General features: G+C 45.1%; 2 long non-coding RNA genes across 2 annotated transcripts in view; one reads left to right on the top strand and one right to left on the bottom strand.

Annotated features, from left to right (window-relative positions):
* The window catches only part of LOC114015961 (uncharacterized), a 53,954-nt gene that overhangs the window by 5,718 nt on the left and 31,352 nt on the right, over positions 1-16,884 (top strand). Inside the window, exon 2 of the long non-coding RNA XR_008731583.1 lies at positions 7,192-7,310. This is a non-coding gene — a long non-coding RNA (uncharacterized LOC114015961). The remainder of the gene's footprint in view (positions 1-7,191; positions 7,311-16,884) is intronic.
* LOC114015960 (uncharacterized) lies at positions 5,473-12,796 on the bottom strand. The gene is made up of 3 exons (XR_003560164.2): positions 12,637-12,796; positions 6,287-6,396; positions 5,473-6,152 (listed from the first exon to the last, which is right to left on the bottom strand). It is a non-coding gene; the product is annotated as an uncharacterized LOC114015960 (long non-coding RNA).

The following is a 16,884-nucleotide window of genomic DNA, read 5'->3' as shown; positions in this document are numbered from 1 at the left end:
TATTCCTCACGTTAGGGAGCAGCTCTTGCACCAAACAACACCCATGGGTTCAACGGGTCTAGCAGCAGTTGTAGTTTTTTTGCCAATATAGGAAAAGGGCTCATCATTTGGCCCTACAGATTCTACTCTGCAAGTTTTTTAAGGGTAGCTGTGAATACTGAAAAAAGCCCTTGTCCCTTTGCAGACCCCCAGGTCTCTTCTCTGTCTATGTTTGCAGTTGTGGGGTGGAAATGTAGGGCTTGGGTCAGGAAAGCCCCCAAGGCATGGGGAACAAGGGTCCCGTGTGCGGACCGGGGCTCAGTGGATGAGTTCTGGCAGCTTGCTTATGTGTGAAAGGGCTAAACCCCACAAGCTTATGTGTGCTCTGAGCCATCCTTCAAGTCATCCTCATCAGGGTGCTGCTGAGCTGACACGTGCTAGGCTGCAAGCACAGCAAAAAGTACATGGCTGGGCCCAGACACAAACGGAGAAAGAATTGGAGAAATAATTGGACAGCACTGGTAGAAAATGGGTGGAAAATCCTATGTTCCTTCATACCTTCCAGCCATGCCTTAGCTGCTCAGTTTAAAAGTAAAGGAAAATATCAGCTTGGCAAAATAAAAAAAGTCTCTACCGATTTGTCTCCCTTTTTTTGCTGAGTTTGCACATTTCACTTCTACAGGGGGAATAACAGCTGCAATCTTTCCTCATCACAATTGCAAAGAAATGATCATCCCCTTTCGCTGCATTTCCTAACTCCCCCAGTTCCTCTTTCAGGTTTATGCCTTTTCTGTATGAAGTTCTCTTGGCGGCGTGGAAATTAATTGAGATGAGTGTGACTAAGAGGGGAAGACCCAATAATGTCAGGATTTCAGTAGTAGCTCCTGAGTTGCGTAAGTACTATTTTTACAGCGATTGCAGACAATCTCATGAATCATTGCAAGTGTACACAGCTAAACACAGGCTGTTTCTTCCCAAAGGCTGGGCCTGAGTGGTTGAGGCTTGTACATCCACAGTGCAGGGGTGCTAATAATAACCACTGCATTTACACAGCACTGTGATCTGGTGTCACTCACGAACATGATGGGGCCTGATCTACAGAGGTGTAACACAGCGCTCACTGAAACAAATCTCCTGCAAACAAATACCAATTCCTGTAGCCTCCCTGGACTTCCTGCAAATACCTCACTCCCGCAGACCATCAAAAATTTCTCTGCCAGGAGTCCAGAGGCAAAAACATGTCCAAATCCTCACCTACTGTATTACTCCTTTCCTTCCTTTGTCTGTACATTATTTCAGTGTCTTCCCTTTGCCTTTGAGGCCAGCTGTAACCCTCAAAGGCCCCTATTTGAGGCAACTTCTGTACTCCGCATACCGTCTGTCCAATTTTTCTGCAGAGACATTTGAACTTTCTTCCATCTGCATGTCTTGCCATCTGTAACAGGAACTTCTTCCTGAGCTGAGGTCATTGTTCAGTGCCCATCTGTGGAATTATGAGCCTAGGTTGCTTCTTTGGAGAGAATTATAAAAGAAAAAGACAGAGAAAGAGCTACCCTCTTCACTACATGACAGCATTAATCCTTGTTAAATTCCTCTGTAATCTTTATTTCTATTGCTGCTTGCTTGCCTCTGCTCTGCACTCTTTTTTTACTTCTTTCAATCTGAGGAAGAGGAAAGTTTCATCCTGGTGTGCTTTTTCATTGACACTGACCTTCAGATGGCATATATAATTTTGGGAGAGGCAATATTAATCAGAGCGGCTGCATGAGTATCTCTAATGCTTCATGGAGAAGGCTTCCTGTGCTTCCAGTCTCGGCTCCTCTTGGGCCTCTTGTTCCTGTGGCCGCATTACATTACCCTTACTTACCGCACTGTAGTCTCCGTTCTGTCTACACTGACAGGATGCATCATGGCAATTTGATGACTGCAGTGCATTACGGAGACGGACTCCAGCCAGGGAGTCTAGCTCATGCAGCAAGAAGCAGGCGTGAGGCTAGTAAATGATGGAGACTGGGAAGCAGAAATTTCATTAGCTGGGACAGACAAGTACAGAGACAGATGAGAGACTCACTTTCATGCAAAGGCTATGCTTGGTTCCTTTCGTATTACTGTAAGAGCTGTGCAGGCACTAATGGGGTCAGGGAACCATAAAATACAGGGTCAGAAGAGACTGTGTGTCCGGCTGAGAGGTGGGAAACAGTGACTCAGTGGTGAGGGACAGAGGAATGTCATTCTTGTGCCATTTATATGGCTGCTAGACCATAGCTCAGGAGATGAGATTGCTTGGAGTCAGTTTTACAACGTCGCTGACCTCCAGGCATTTGTGAAGCATAAGGGTGTATGCTCAGAACATTGCAGATTGAGAACGTGTTTCCATCGAGATGCATATTTACAGTTTGCTGTTGCTCTTAAACCGGATCGGTTTCCTGTTTTTCATCTGGCAGTTCTGCCTTTGGATGGCCAAGTGTGCTGCTCCTCTTTCACTGCCCATTTGCCTTTGTGCTGAAGAGCAGCAGAAGGACACACTCTGAAGATCCTTAAATCTAAAGGTTAAAGTAGGTTGCAAATTGCTCCTCCTAACCCTGTTATTAGGATTAACAGAGAGAGTTACCCATAAATCATGACATTGTTGGTTCTTTTTTCCTACAGAAGATGTATAGCTGTATTTACAGAGTTTAAGAGGTTGTGAAGTCACTGCAGGCGTGCTTCCCCAGCCAGAAGCAAAAGATGCTTGAATGTAAATTGGAGTAGGATATTTTATTGCTAATAATACATCTATTTGTAAAAACACTGTACAACAACATTGTAAAATATTCTGCTTTTAAGAAGCACATGCATAGCCACAGGGAACATGAAGTATTTTATATCTAGGTATGAGGTAGAAATATGGTAACAATGCAATAGAGATGTGCATGTATGTTTACTACAATATGTAACTGTACCAGTCTCAAAGCATTGGAAGTGTGATTAAAACGTGGGCTTCTGGGTTAAAGGGCTGGGGCTCTGAGACTATCTGGGCATTGATATGTATTGATACAGTGTCTGATATGATATGTACACTCAATAAAATTTCCCCAGCTGTGAGCCTTCCACTCGCCTCTGACCATCTGCACATTTGCTTGAATTGCTCTCATTTCTGTAATTCTGAAGAAACCTCAAGATTTTAAATTCCATGAAAAGGGAGGTTGCAAGCCTCCCCTCCAACTCTTTTTTCTGTGCCTTGCTGTGTCTGAAAGCTGGGCCATACGTTACATAAAGGCTGCTGAGTAATAGGATGGAAAAACTTGGATGTTTTTTAGTGCTTTTTAGAAATAAGTGTCTCAAATGCCCAGTGAATAAATTTCTTGAACTTGCTGCTCTAACGAATCCCCAAAATACTAAAGATGGTGAAGATGTGAGGAAAACTAAACCTTAATTCTAATGTGCATCAACATTCAGGGCATATTCCTTCTTGGATCCCTGATAAATTAGCTAGTTAGCTACCCTTTATCTTAATCTTACCTAATAGGAATTATAGCAGCCTGGGCCCTGTAGGGACTGAGGATTTGTGGTAGGAGCTACACAAGGACAAAACTGGAAACCAAAGACACAGCAAAGTAATTAAAAGTAATCTGCTCCCATTCCTTCTCCAAAGCAGCCAACCCAGGGCACAGCCTGGGAAGGAGAGGCAAGTGGCCTGTGCCTGAGAGGGGCTGGCTGAAGATGAAGCTGGGCGCTCCTGGGGGGAGATGGCAGCCTGTGGGCCCCAAGGGTTTCTACACTGGAGCTGGGCCAGTTCACCAGGATTAAAACCTTGATACCTTCAAAATGGTGTCAGGCGGTCACTGAGGAGTGGAGGCCACTGGTGCCTGTTCCCGGGGCGAGTGGGGTGCTGCTGCAGAGCGGGGCGGGTGCCGGTGGGGAGGGAGAGCTGTCTGGCATGGCGGGTGAATCACCCACACTCGCCCTTTGTTGTCCCACCTGGCCGCCGGCCAAGGCACTCAGCCATTTTCTCTGAGGTGATCCAACGAGATTGCAGTGCAAGGAGGGCAGGCCACCTGCCAGGAGCCGGAGATTTCTTTTTCTGTAAATGCTGGTCCTGGTTCCACTCCCAAGGGCAGGTGGCCACCTGGCCCCGCGGCTGTGTCACCATCCCACACGTGCCATCAGCACAGAGGGCCTGTCAAGTCTTGTGGGCCTGGTGCTGCCGGCCATCCTGGCCCTTGCCTTGCATCTGTGGCCTGTGCTGGCAGCAGGGTCCGATGGGGGGGGGGGCAGCTGGCCCAAGCCTCAGCCCCAAAGCTGAGGAGGGTGCTGGCTGATGATTCCCACTGCCGCCATCCATCTTTTGGCCCAGCAATGCCCACTCCCTCCAAGCCTTAGCCCTCAGTACACCTCTCCTTCATTGCCTGTTGCGTCCTGGGGCTCCAGAAAGTGCCCAGTTATAGAGCTGGGGTTGCAGTCGTGTCCATCTGACCCTGGAAACATTTACCACTGTCCTTTCTCCCTGAAAATATGCAAACAATAACCCATACTGCAATCCAATCTGCTTCTCTCATCAAGATAGCTGCACATCCCAGCTCTTATTAATCACACCGCCCGCAGCCATTCGCCTAGGTGGCTGCTGTGTACACAGAGGGTGAGCTCCCTCCTCCTCCTCCCCATACCACTCGCACTGATGTCACGCTGGGCTGCTCCTGCACGCAGTGAAGTGCCTGCCTTGATGCACGGAAGGACTCTCAGCACCTGATGAAAGCACCCAGGGATTTGCTGGCTTTGTATGGCCCCTGTGTACTGCTCAAGGCAGAGACCCAGGCAGGCTGCCAACCATTCTGTCATGATCGTGCTGTGTTGCCTGCTGAGGAAATTGAAATTCAGCAAGAAAGCAGAGGTACAAGGCTGCAAACACTGGAGGACACACACAACCTCACGAGGTGAAGCCCAGTGCATTGCAATGCAGATTGGGTGGGAGAATTTGCCCTGTATCTTGCTCTAGTTTTTCACCCCAAACTATAAACACTTCAGGTGAATATTTCATTCTTCTGCAGTGAATGTGTTACAGACCAGATGCTCCCAGCTATGCACCATGATGCCTTTGGTGGGACAGGTGGGCACCAGGGGGGTCTGTGCTTCACATTGCACAGGGTGATGTTTTCTCCCTTATATGTCTTGTTGACATAAAAATGCTTTGGGGATGTTGAGAAGAGAAAAAACTCTTTGCTTACATGACCCACAGTTACATTCTGTTTGCTGGGAAAACAATTTTTTCTTACTGGATGAAATCCATCTGCATGCCAAGGTGCAAGGGAGCATCTCACCATTTTGCTGAGCTGGCACCAAGAGGTGAATGACCTACTTAGTGAATATAAAAAAAAGGCTTTCTAAAATGCTGCTTATTGAGCTGTGGGACAGAATTTCTCTGAATTTAAGGTGAGCCTGTGGTACTGAAGATGTCAGGGACAATGATAGATAGATAGAAGTTCACAAAGTGAGAAAAAGCACAAGAGACAGTCATTGAATTTAATGTGTTTAATTTGTGGTGTGACAATGTATTTCATTACCCACAGACATAGTCCACATAGGTTAGAAATGCCCTGAGGACAAGATAAATCAGAACAGTGCTTGCTTAAATGTCATCTGTGGGGACATCCACAAAGTGAGGCAAATGGTAATTCCTGGGGAATGCAGCAAAAAGAAAAGTGTAAATTTCTCAAATACTGAGTGGTTTCTTAGTATCACTTCTCAACTGGTATCACTACTGTTAAGACAGCAAGGCACGAAGGTTAGTGGAGCAAACTTCAGTGGAAGACAACATTGAAATGCCTTGAGTCAGTGCTGAAAAGTTCATTTGTCCTTATTGATGTGCACTGCCAGGACTCTGCTGTGGTGTGCTCTACCATACCTCCTCCTACTTGAATGTGAAATAGTAGGTTTCAACAAGCAGCTTCTTTCTTCTTGGGACATTGCTGCATTTCAGCTGCTTTATATCACTATGTACTCTGGAATTTCTGAAATGTTCTGGGGGACAGGTGATGACTGCTTGGAGCTGATTATGGATGGGCAGGAAGAGAGCCGCTCTTTATGTTCAGCTTAGCTTCTGGGACACTTCTGGGTATGGGGAAGTAGCAGGCTTGCCTTTTTCCTGAAGGGCCCTTACAAGCATCAAGCAGCAGGTCGCCTTCCCATGACACATCCTAAGACAGGTTACAACAGGGTTTGTTGGTTATGTCACACATGTGATGTGGTGTGGTAACACAGCGTGACAGCAAGATGAAATGCAAGACCCTGTGTCAAAGAGCTTGCTTTCAAAACGCACCCTGCTCCTTACCATCCCATGGTGCAAAAACCTTTTCACTCAGATGTCACATGCTCGCTTGTTGGTCTGCCCCACTGTTAGGATTGAAACTCTAAAGCTTGTTTGCCATGGCTGAGCAGGAGCTGAGGAGAGATCAAAAAGGCATATGGAGAAGACACTGTGGTTTTGCTATTCCCCTCCTCTCCTACACTTGTGTTACTTTAAGAAGAAAAGAAGTGCATTAGCAGCTCTGAATATGTTGCTGAGCATTTCTGAACACTCTGCTGGTCCCAATGTTGTTGCTCCAAATTCACTGAATTTTTACAGGAAACACAGGTCAAAGTCTAGTGCTTATGAAAAAAATGCTCCTAAGTCCCCCAGGGAGTATAGCACAAGTTATTTTCACCGTGCTGCTCGATGGCCCTCAGCTCTGTCCTGGAGGTATTTACCTGTGTGGGCAGGACTGTGGTGTTAATTATAATGCCCCAGGAAATAAGGTAATTGTATAATATGTTAAGGAATAGTACCCCTCAACCCAATAACCACTTTCCATTTCTTCTTGTTACCTTTTCCAGGCAGGATCCAGCACTTAACATTTGTGTCTAAAGTACAGAATATAATGATACCTTGAACTAATTGTCCTGCCTGACTACATGCATTTATATCCATGCATGTAATGGGTATAATAGTTTATTTACTTGTTTCTAATGACCTCATTTGCAGTCAGCTCCATTGCTTGCAAGGGTGATGTATGGAGACAACAATATCAATATTGCTTCTACATAAACATAGGCAGTGCTGAAAGTTTCTGAGCTGCTGTAAGTAGTACACCTATGGTCCTCATGATCTGGAAGGATGGAGATAGGCTTGAAGAAAGACTTAAATGTCTAATTGCTAACTTAGACCCTCAAAATATCTCTCTCATTTTTCATTTCTAGGCCCTGCCGTTTCTGCCAGGAATGTCTTCATTGCTTCATTACTTCTACATTTGCATCTCTGGATAACTTGATGGAGAAAGCAGGTCATGGTTTGATTCTTCGTTAATGATATTCACAAGGTAGGTGTACTTCTACCTGTCTTGCTGTGATGGTCCAATCTGACTCTGAAAACAGCATATGACACCAAATCCCCTCATTTCTGGAGAGGATGAGAGGCTTGGGGAGCACTTACAGCATGTGGGAGGCCAGGGCTCAGATCTGGTTTTGGCTGGTGATAGAGCACTGGGTTATGCATGCAAGTCCATGTCTGTTGGGACTTTGTGAATCATTATGAATGCCTCTGGATGGTGGGCTTCTGTTTTACATTAAAAAATATTATTTGGAGCAGGGACTGGAACGTGACTTTCCCAGATGTTGGTATTGGGCTCTTAGTATACCAGCCACTTAATTACAGTCATGATGAATTCACAGAACGACTTCAGCATTGGAGTCTCACCCGTAGAGAAGAGCAAGCCCAGACATTAAACAAACTAATCTACTACAAATTAGGAGGTACATCAAGCTAGCACGCAATAGGTTTTCACCAACAAAGCTCTGGCAGTCCCTAACATCTCTGCTTCTAGGCATGTCTGCTTTGTTTCTGCTTCAATTTTGCTTTGAGTAGAGGAGGGCCTACACCCCTACATGATCCACAGTCTCTCCTGCTTGTATTTGTCACCTAGGGCCTGAGCCAAAAGGCATCCCAGAGCACACATATCAGAACTTCCACCTAAAAGCTGCGTTCAGATATTCCTGTGGTTAAGATACTCAGACAGAATGTGGGACACATGGCCTCCATCCCTTTCTCTACCGAGGAGGTCTGAACCCACATCTCCCAGGTGGCTGTCCCAGTCAGCAGGTTATAAGATGTCTCAGGGTTGGACATTCTCCATCCTGTTGACGTGTATGGTCCCTGAAGAATGGGGTATGTGTCTCTCGTGCCAGGGAGAGAGCCCCACTCCACAAGCAGTGGCCAGGGCACTGCCTGGAAGAAGGCTGAGGTTCCTGTGCCACTGTATTGTATGAGATCTCCCTGTTCGGGGAGGATGTGGACAAATTGCCTGGGCTGGATGTGAGTGTGGAGTAGGGCCTGACACATGGTGGCAGTGCAAAGCTGGCTCTGTGGCAGAGGGAGTCCCAGGCTGGGTGGGCTGCAAGGCTGGCGGTGGTGGGCTCCATGGACAGCTGCCCCTCTGGAGAAGACCTTGGCACACAGCTGCCTCAGGGCTGGAGATCATCTAGGAAGGATGGACTCTCAGGGAAGCCAAAGTAAGAGTGCAGGTGCCCTGGCGATGGCCAGGCTTCCTCAAGCCAACCTTTTAATAAGAGGGACTGGAATAAGAGGGTGGACCAAATTCCTGATGCACAGATTAGACTTGCTGATTTTCTTCTTTGTAAGCATACAGAGGACTTTCAGGTGTCTTGCTCCTGTTTTCCCATCAAACAGAAAAGTATGTGTGACTCCACATGCCTAAAGGCCTCTTGAGAGATCTCAAAGGTGACTAAGGAGGTTAATTTTACTTTCCTAGAGCCAGTTGTGGGTGGGAGGTCACACTGTAGTTTTACTTAATTAGCCACGAGGACCTCCAAGCTAACTGAGAAAAGTCATCAGAAGTCCTAAAGAGAGAATTCATCTGGGAAATGCACTGTGAAAGCACTTGTGTGATGTGGGCAATAAATGACCTTTTTGAGAGCAGGTGACATTGGTCTTTCTGCTACAGGGTCTGGCCTTTTCATGCTAAGGATACTTGGGAGCCACAGTCACCAGAGAGAAGCTGGGACATTTCACTGCTGTGACTTTCTGGGAAGATGCAGTCAGAACTGTCTAGGTGGGCAGTTAAGCTCTCTGTTTTCTGACAAAAGAGATAAGTAGGATGCTATATTTGCTGAAGAAGCAATTTCAGAATGTGTTGATTATAATGTGGGGTAGAGTGGTAGGGTAGTCCAAATCTTCGGTCAGGTTTGGTTACGGATGTCAAAAGCTTGTACAGAAGAAGGCTTATTTGGGAATATCTTAAACTTGGTGGGATGGAGGAATAAGGACTGGTGGTTTTTTTACACAAGACAGGGCTGAAAATAATAAAAATTAAATCTATGTAAAACTTTCTTGTTTGCCTTTTGAGTGGAAAAAGCTTATACTCCAGTATAACCACCAGGTTCTTTAACCACCAGGGAATCTGAGAAAATAACGAATTAGCAGCATGACAGAAGGTGGGTTGCTTTTTTAAAATGGGCTCAGTTTCTGCCTGACATGTAGGAAAATCCAAACCGAAATAGAAAGCTTCTGTGCTAGTGTGCCTGAGATTAGATGTTATGATATCAGTTCTGTAAGATGCGGAAATATGAAGGGAAATATAGATCTAAACCAGAGTATATTAATCCCAGTGATGTCTGTAGTGGGAGAATCCATCATACTCTGACCTTTTCAAATCCTCTGAGACAATGGTCTCCCAGGAAACTTCCCCAAAATGCTCCCACCAGCACATTTCACAGTGGCCACTGACCAGCTACCAGGTATGTCCTTGGGAAAGTAGGGTTTTACGCTAGATTAAATCTGGCAGACTAAAGCTCCAGTCCTCTAAATTGCCTAATCCTCTCCATTTTACAATCTGAACAGGAAAAACAGAAATCTATGAAAACCAAGAGAAAAGCATCAACTGTATATTTTAAACCATAGCAGTATCTGGTTATCAGTTTTACAGTGGCTTGGATTTGACCTCCATGCAGAGAATTAGCTTCAACAGGCACCATTTGCATGGGTTTATTTTAGTCTGTATAATTTTATTATTCCTCCAACTATTGCAATCAAGGACATTAGCATAGAGGGAACACTTTGAAGAGGTTATTACTGAACATTCATAGTTTGCTTAAATCCTTAAAGCTACATGATCTTTCTCATGTAGCCATAGAGAGAACACTTTCATGAGTTTGGAGGCTTTTTCTTCTGGCTGTTTTTCATTTCCAAGGAAACAAATAAGAATTACTTTGAAGAGCTGATTAGCCTATGAGCTAATTTATGGATTTTTCATAGTCTAGTTCTTTTGAGCCTCTTTGCATGGAACTGATTTTTGTTTGGAGTAAGACTGTAGATTTTAGTCAATACAGACAGGACTTTTAAAGTAGCTTAGCACTGGCTGCAGTGTTCTCCTCAAGTTTAATGGGAAATTTGCTGCTAATTTTAATGAAAACAACAGCAAGAGATCTTGACAATCTGATTTTTCCTGCTTGCTGAACCCTGTGTGCTCACATAGGAGATTTATTTAAAGATCTTTTTATGTAAGAACAGACCTTGTTTCAGCAACAGTAAGTTGGTACTAGGAGATCTGATGACAAAATCTAGGCAAGGATATTCAGGGAAAATGCTTTGCACCGAGCAGAGGGGAGAGGGAAGGGCGGTGGTGAGGCAATGCAGAAGTGCCCAAGGGCTCTTGTATGCGATGTGTCACAGCCTCTGCTCATGGTGCATTTCACAGGATTCTCAAATTTGCCACTCTGAGATATATTTGACTACACAGCATCTTTGAAAGACAGCTTGGACCAGACTTCCTATAAAATGCATTTGGAGAAAGCTTACTGGTGTTGTCTAGTGAATGTTGTACATACAGTGGTGCAGCATTACTCTGGCACATGGGGGCTTTAAATGCAAGGCCATCCCATTCCTCTTGACCCAAAAATCTCAGAAATCTGAATCCAAGAACTATAACTGTATGATTAGGTGGCTTTCTTTAATTCTTTTGTCATCGTTGTTGCTGTTTCTTTTTTTGTTTTAATGAGAAAAGGCTAGCTTTGGAGCTTCACTCCAGGAACAACTCCTGACTAACAATCCTGGGAGCACGCAGGTGTGCCTTTCTGACATGAAATCAGGCATAAATGTCTCATTTTAAACATCTCACATTCAGTTCATTTCTGCTGAACATAGAGTTTCACCCATTAAAATCTCACCTGGGTCCCTGGCTCACTGCCTTGCCTTTGAGAACTTATTGCCTCCATGTTCAGCGTGTGAACATGGGGCTGTCCAAAAATAATTTTTCCCACCCAAATAATTACAAGAATCTGAACCTTAGAGGATATTTTAGACTTCCCCTTCCCTCCCTTTCCCCCCTGTTCCTTTCTTGTGGATACTAGCAAAGAAAACCATCAAGGACCCATTAGAGCAGAAAATCTGCACTGTTCTTTGTTCTTGATGTCTTGAGCCTTGTCATTTTAGTTTGATTGCTGTATGTAGAATATAGTAATCTAGAAAACTGTGTGTATAGCTCAGAGGCTGTGAGAAAAACAGTGACTGACCCACTGAAGGGCCATAAATGTGACTGCCACTGACACACTGGAAGGCCTTAAATAATTTGGTCCCCACTTTCTCATCTGAAAAATAGGGAAACTAATTATTTACTGACCTTGCAGGTCTGATGCAAGATGACCCTCTCCACTGTGCTCTATTCAGATAAAGCACTGTGGTCTGGCTGGCAGCTTGCTGCCTCATTGCAGCCCCAGGGTACTTTTACCCTCTTTTTCTCCTCTTGCATGTGGACAATTCTTTAAGGCTCTGACACAGGAGCTGCTGCTACTCTTTATTCCGGTGGCAGCATTTTGCCCTGCTGGCAATGATATTAGCTTTTTCATTTCGTTTATATTAACAGGCCCGGGAGAGGGAGTTTGTGTTCGCTTGCCTGACTAAAGGTAAGACAAAGGATCTGAAGTCTGTAAATGCTGAGGACCTCAAAAAATAAGAGAAAAGGGGAGAATAAATGCATGATTTTTAAGATGACAAAATGTGGTGCAAAGGAAACATCCTCCATGGTTTTTGATTCCCTTAATTATCCTGGTACATTGGAACCACAAACTATAATACAGAGAGTGAAGCAAAGTCAGCCAAACAGATAAATTGATGTTATGAATCCAGGACAGGATATGTCTGATTTTCCTTTGTAACTTAACTGATAGGGTTTTTTCTATTTATGGCTGAGCCGTTCCGTGATCTTACAGGAAATTGCTTCCTGTACATGCCATTCTTAATAGATTTTTAAATTCATGGCTGCTCTAGGAAAGTGGATTATAATACAACAGATTATGCATTTTTCCCCAGCTTTTAAGGAGCAGCCTTAATGATGGTTATTGTTGATGAGGGCATTACAGAGCATTCGTGTAGCAACCACCTTGAATAGCTTAGTGTTGAAAGCTTTAATTTTCCATTTAATAATAGTGAAACTAGTTAATACTAATTTTATACAATCACTTCCTAAGCTTCTTAGAAAGCATGCAGTCATGGATTTAGTCTGTGCCATGGGGGAATGCCATACATCATGAGGCTCAGAAAAACCCAGAGTTATTAGAGCTATGTGTAATATTTTACATCCCGCCTCAGATCCACTTTGTGAGGCCTCTGATTCATGGGCAATGATGACTTACCCGGAGATGGCTGCAATGATTCCTGCCGCCGGCTGTCTGCCCCACCTCTCTCTCGGAAGTTTTCATTTGCACTGTGAAGGTGGCTCAGCTGTTTGGGAGGCAGCTGTTGAGCCAGCATGGTTTGCAGACCAGTAATATTAACAGAAAAACTGGCACTGGCTTTGGCTCTCCTTAATACACCAAGATGTAATTTGCAGTAGTTCAATTACGTCCACACCAGCAGCTGAGCTGTCTCGAAGCAAGGGCAGGGCTTGGAGGCGAAGATGGGAACCCCTACAGCCATCTTCTGCCATCCCTATTCATCAGCCAGATACCCAGATCTGGGTTGGGGTTTGTAAACATGCATGGCGGTTCCTACATACATTTAAGCAAATCTTTTCTCACACAAACTTTCTACCTCACCTCACGAGACCCTGCAAGGGTCTATGGTGTCTTTGAATCCCATGGGGATTTCCATGGGGAGGAGGCAGTTCTGCCTCTGGGACAAGGACCCCTGTGGAGGGCTGGGGCCTTGGGAGGGATGAAATACGCTTTCTTGCACAGGGCTGGTGCAGGACCAAAGCCCTACATGTGTTTTGCTGAAACCTGCTTTTGAGGTTTCTGTGGTAACTTCTTCAAAAGCAAATGTCAGAGGGTAATATTGGGTTGGGGATTTCACAATTCACTCTTACCTAAGATGCCCAGCCAAGGGGCAGAGTCAATACTGTGTTATTTAACCAGCTTATGCGGGACATACCAGCCTGTTACTGGTTCACAGGAAAGCCTCCCCCTCCTGTGACTGTCTCATTGCGAGTGCCAATAATCAACACCCAAGACTGCCTTGCTGCTGAAAATCACTCACATTTTTTCCCCACAAGTCACTCACGGACTGACGATCTTTTGTGAACAGCTTGTGCTTTCTGCCTGTGTTTGGTCTCAACAGCAGGACAGAGCATTGCATTTGCCATCCAGTCAGACAATAACTCACAGCTGCTTTTAGAAAAAAAGGGGGGGAAAAGAGGAACAAAGCCCAGTTTTGAGGGCTTCAACAGCTCCTGCTTGTTATTGGAGCTTCGACAGCTCCTGTCCTTTTCATCTCTTCAGGTGTCATTGAGGGAGATTTTTTTAGAAGTGTGGTTGATGTCATAATTGTGTCCTTCAGAGCAAGGACTGAAAATTGTTTATGTGGGAGAACAGGACAGGGTCCTGCTTGGTTTTGGCAACAGTCCTGTCAGCCCCAATTACTGCCCTCCCCAGTGCATAGTCTGTTAGAGGGGCAGCAACCTCCTCCCATGGACGTGGAACCCACCTGAGACCCCCAGTGTCTCTGGACAGGGGCAGATCAGAGGAAGGAGGAGAGAGAGGTTCAGGGATAGGATGCCTAAGTCATTGGGTTGGGCTGAGAGAGGATGTGCAAGGAGAGAGGGGTGACTGGCAGAATAATAAAGCAGGGCTTTTCTGGGGCTGGTTGCTGAGAGTGGTGGGGGCTGCTCTAGTGTCAAGGCTGGGACTCAGGGAGATGTGGGGATGGAAAGAATGCAGTGGGAGGTTTAAATCATGGAGACTGTGAGGTGACAGCCATGACACTGAAACATGACAAGCAGGGGGTGCCTAGAGTCTAAGACACCCTATCTCAGGCTGTGTTTAAATTTCCTATGGGGACCCTTGCTTCTTCCCACAGGCTCAACTCTCCTTGGCTTCGAAGCAGGATGCACACAAAGCCTACCAAAAAGTTCCCATCCCTTTTTTTTTTCCTCCCCTGCAGGAAGCAGAGCAGCCCTGGTTGCATATTCAGTAGTAATTTACATGGTTTTGGTTAGTTACACAAGATATGTGGAGTTTCTCTTCCCCTAACTTGAATGTCTTGCACAACTAGCCAGCATAGTGTGAATTGTCAGTGTGAATTGTCAGCCCTACAATCAGGACTACCAACTGCAGTTTGCCCTGACAAAGGACACAGCAGAAACACAGGGGGGGTTGAGAACAGGCAACAAAAATAATTAAGCACGGACAGACTTCCCTCAGGAAGAAACTGAAAAGAATAGGAATACTTTGTTAGAGAGCAGATGACTAAGAGCTATACAAATTAATGAATGGAATAGAGAAAGTCGGGGGGGTGTTGGTGTTTACCCTCTTGAGCTATAAAAGAACAAGGCAACGCTCAATTAAAGGGGAAGCAAAAAGTATCAGGTGACAAAACCCACTTTGCTTAGCATGGGATTGAGTTGCGTTTGAGGAGTCTGTCTCACCACAGAGCATGGATGAAGCCTCGAGGACTGCACAGCTTGTAGGCACTTAGGCTGATGAATCCCACAGTGTTGGTTTTTTTAAGGAAATACTTGTTTACAGGGAAAATGAGGGTAAAAATAGGAGATGGTATGTGTTTGAAAGCATTAAGATTTCTTTTCCTAACTGCTGGTTTCATGAATTCAGAGTAAAAATGTCCTTTGTGGATAAATATATAATTTTTGAGCATCTTTACTACAACAGAGTGCATTTTATTGGTTCTGGCAGTCCTCCTCTGTTACTGTCTGACAGATATATGGTCATTTAAGATGATATTTTACTTTGTGCTAATTTCCTGCTATTAGCCTCTTAGTATGGGATGTCTGATTATTGGTGCCTTTGCTTAATTGATGTGTTATATTGTGCTTAGATCCATAGGCTGAAACTGGAGCTATACTGGATACTTCAGATATATGGGAATGCCCTTTCCCAGTGATCTAAAATGGTACCCAAAACTCATCTGTAATATTGGGTCACAGCAATCTTAGGTGTAGCAGGCAATATTCAGGCTTTCTCCTACCGGAATCATAGAACTTGAATTCTTTTAGGTGTTCTACAGATTCTTGCACAAACATGATCTGATGCCTAAAGGCTCCAATTAGGAAAAGGAATACAAAATGAGCTGCTCACCTTATTGAGATGATGCTCACCTACCAGAGTAAATATGGGTGAGGTAGAAACAAGCTGATTACTAACTACATGGGAAGATAAAGGACTTGGCAGAACTGGACTAGTGCCCAAACCAGCCTCAGTAATGAGAGAGGGTAGGTTTTCATTGCTTGTGTAGTGGTCACATACTGACATATAATCACCACAGAAACTCACTGTGTGCTTGCAGGGCTCCGGGACAGTTCTTCTGGGACTAGAGGTCATGCCCCGAGCAGGTTACAAGTGGCGTCCTGACTCAACAGATACTAAACTGTTTGAATTAATATTTAGAGTCATGAGAATGTCAGAAACGGAGTTTTCCCTGTCAGAAACACAGGGAAGTGTTTGAGAACTGCTGTGTGAAGAGCTTTCCCCTGTAAGATGTTGCATACCTGGCATACCTGTCCTAGCAAAGTCAATGAAGACATACCTGTGCACTGAGTTAAGCGTGCGCTTGAGTGCCTTGCAGGGTCAATGCCAGCACACATAACAGAGTCAAGTCTTGGGCAGTTTCTGGTGCTTCTTCCCCTGTCGTCGTTTAACCCTAGCTGACAACTAAGCCCTACACAGCTGCTCGCTCACTCTCCTCTGCTGGGATGGGGGAGAGAATCAGAAGAGTCAAAGTGAGAAAACTTGTGGGCAGAGTATACAGACAGTTTAACAGGTAAAGCAAAAGCCGTGCCACAGGCAAAGCAAAACAAGGAATTCATTCAATACTTCCCACTGACAGGCAAGTGTTCAGCCACCCTCAGGAAAGCAGGGCTCCGCCATGTGTAATGGTTAGTTGGGAAGACAAACATCATCGCTCAATGTCACTCCCTTCCTTCTCCTTCCCCCAGCTTTATATGCTGAGCATGATGTCCTATGGTCTGGAATATCCCTTTGGTCAGTTGGGGTCAGCTGTCCTGGCTGTGTCCCCTCCCAGCTTCTTGTGCCCCCCCCCAGCCTGGTCAGTGGTGGAGTGGTGTGAGAAGCAGAAAAGCCCTTGGCGCTGTGTAAGTGCTGCTCAGCAGTACCCAAAACATCCCTGTGATCAACACTGTTTCCAGCACAAATCTGAGACATAGTCCCCCATACCAGCTGCTATGAAGAAAATTAACTCTATCCCACCCAAACCCAGCACATCCTACCCATCCCACCCTCTCACCCCTACTCCTTGCCCCATTTAAAACTCATTGGAACTTCAGATTCAGTGAAGGAAAACAATATTGAAAAATGTTCTAAGTGATCTTCCAATAGACATGAATAACCAATAGCAGACTTTGCAGCGGTCTGGACATTTCACACAGTTTAGAAGACTATAAAGCAGGAAACTGTTGTATAACCTGCAATGTT

The sequence above is a fragment of the Falco cherrug genome, chromosome 3 (assembly GCF_023634085.1).
Source record: "Falco cherrug isolate bFalChe1 chromosome 3, bFalChe1.pri, whole genome shotgun sequence".
Lineage (NCBI taxonomy): Eukaryota > Metazoa > Chordata > Aves > Falconiformes > Falconidae > Falco > Falco cherrug.
This window is presented reverse-complemented; position numbering and strand designations above follow the sequence as displayed.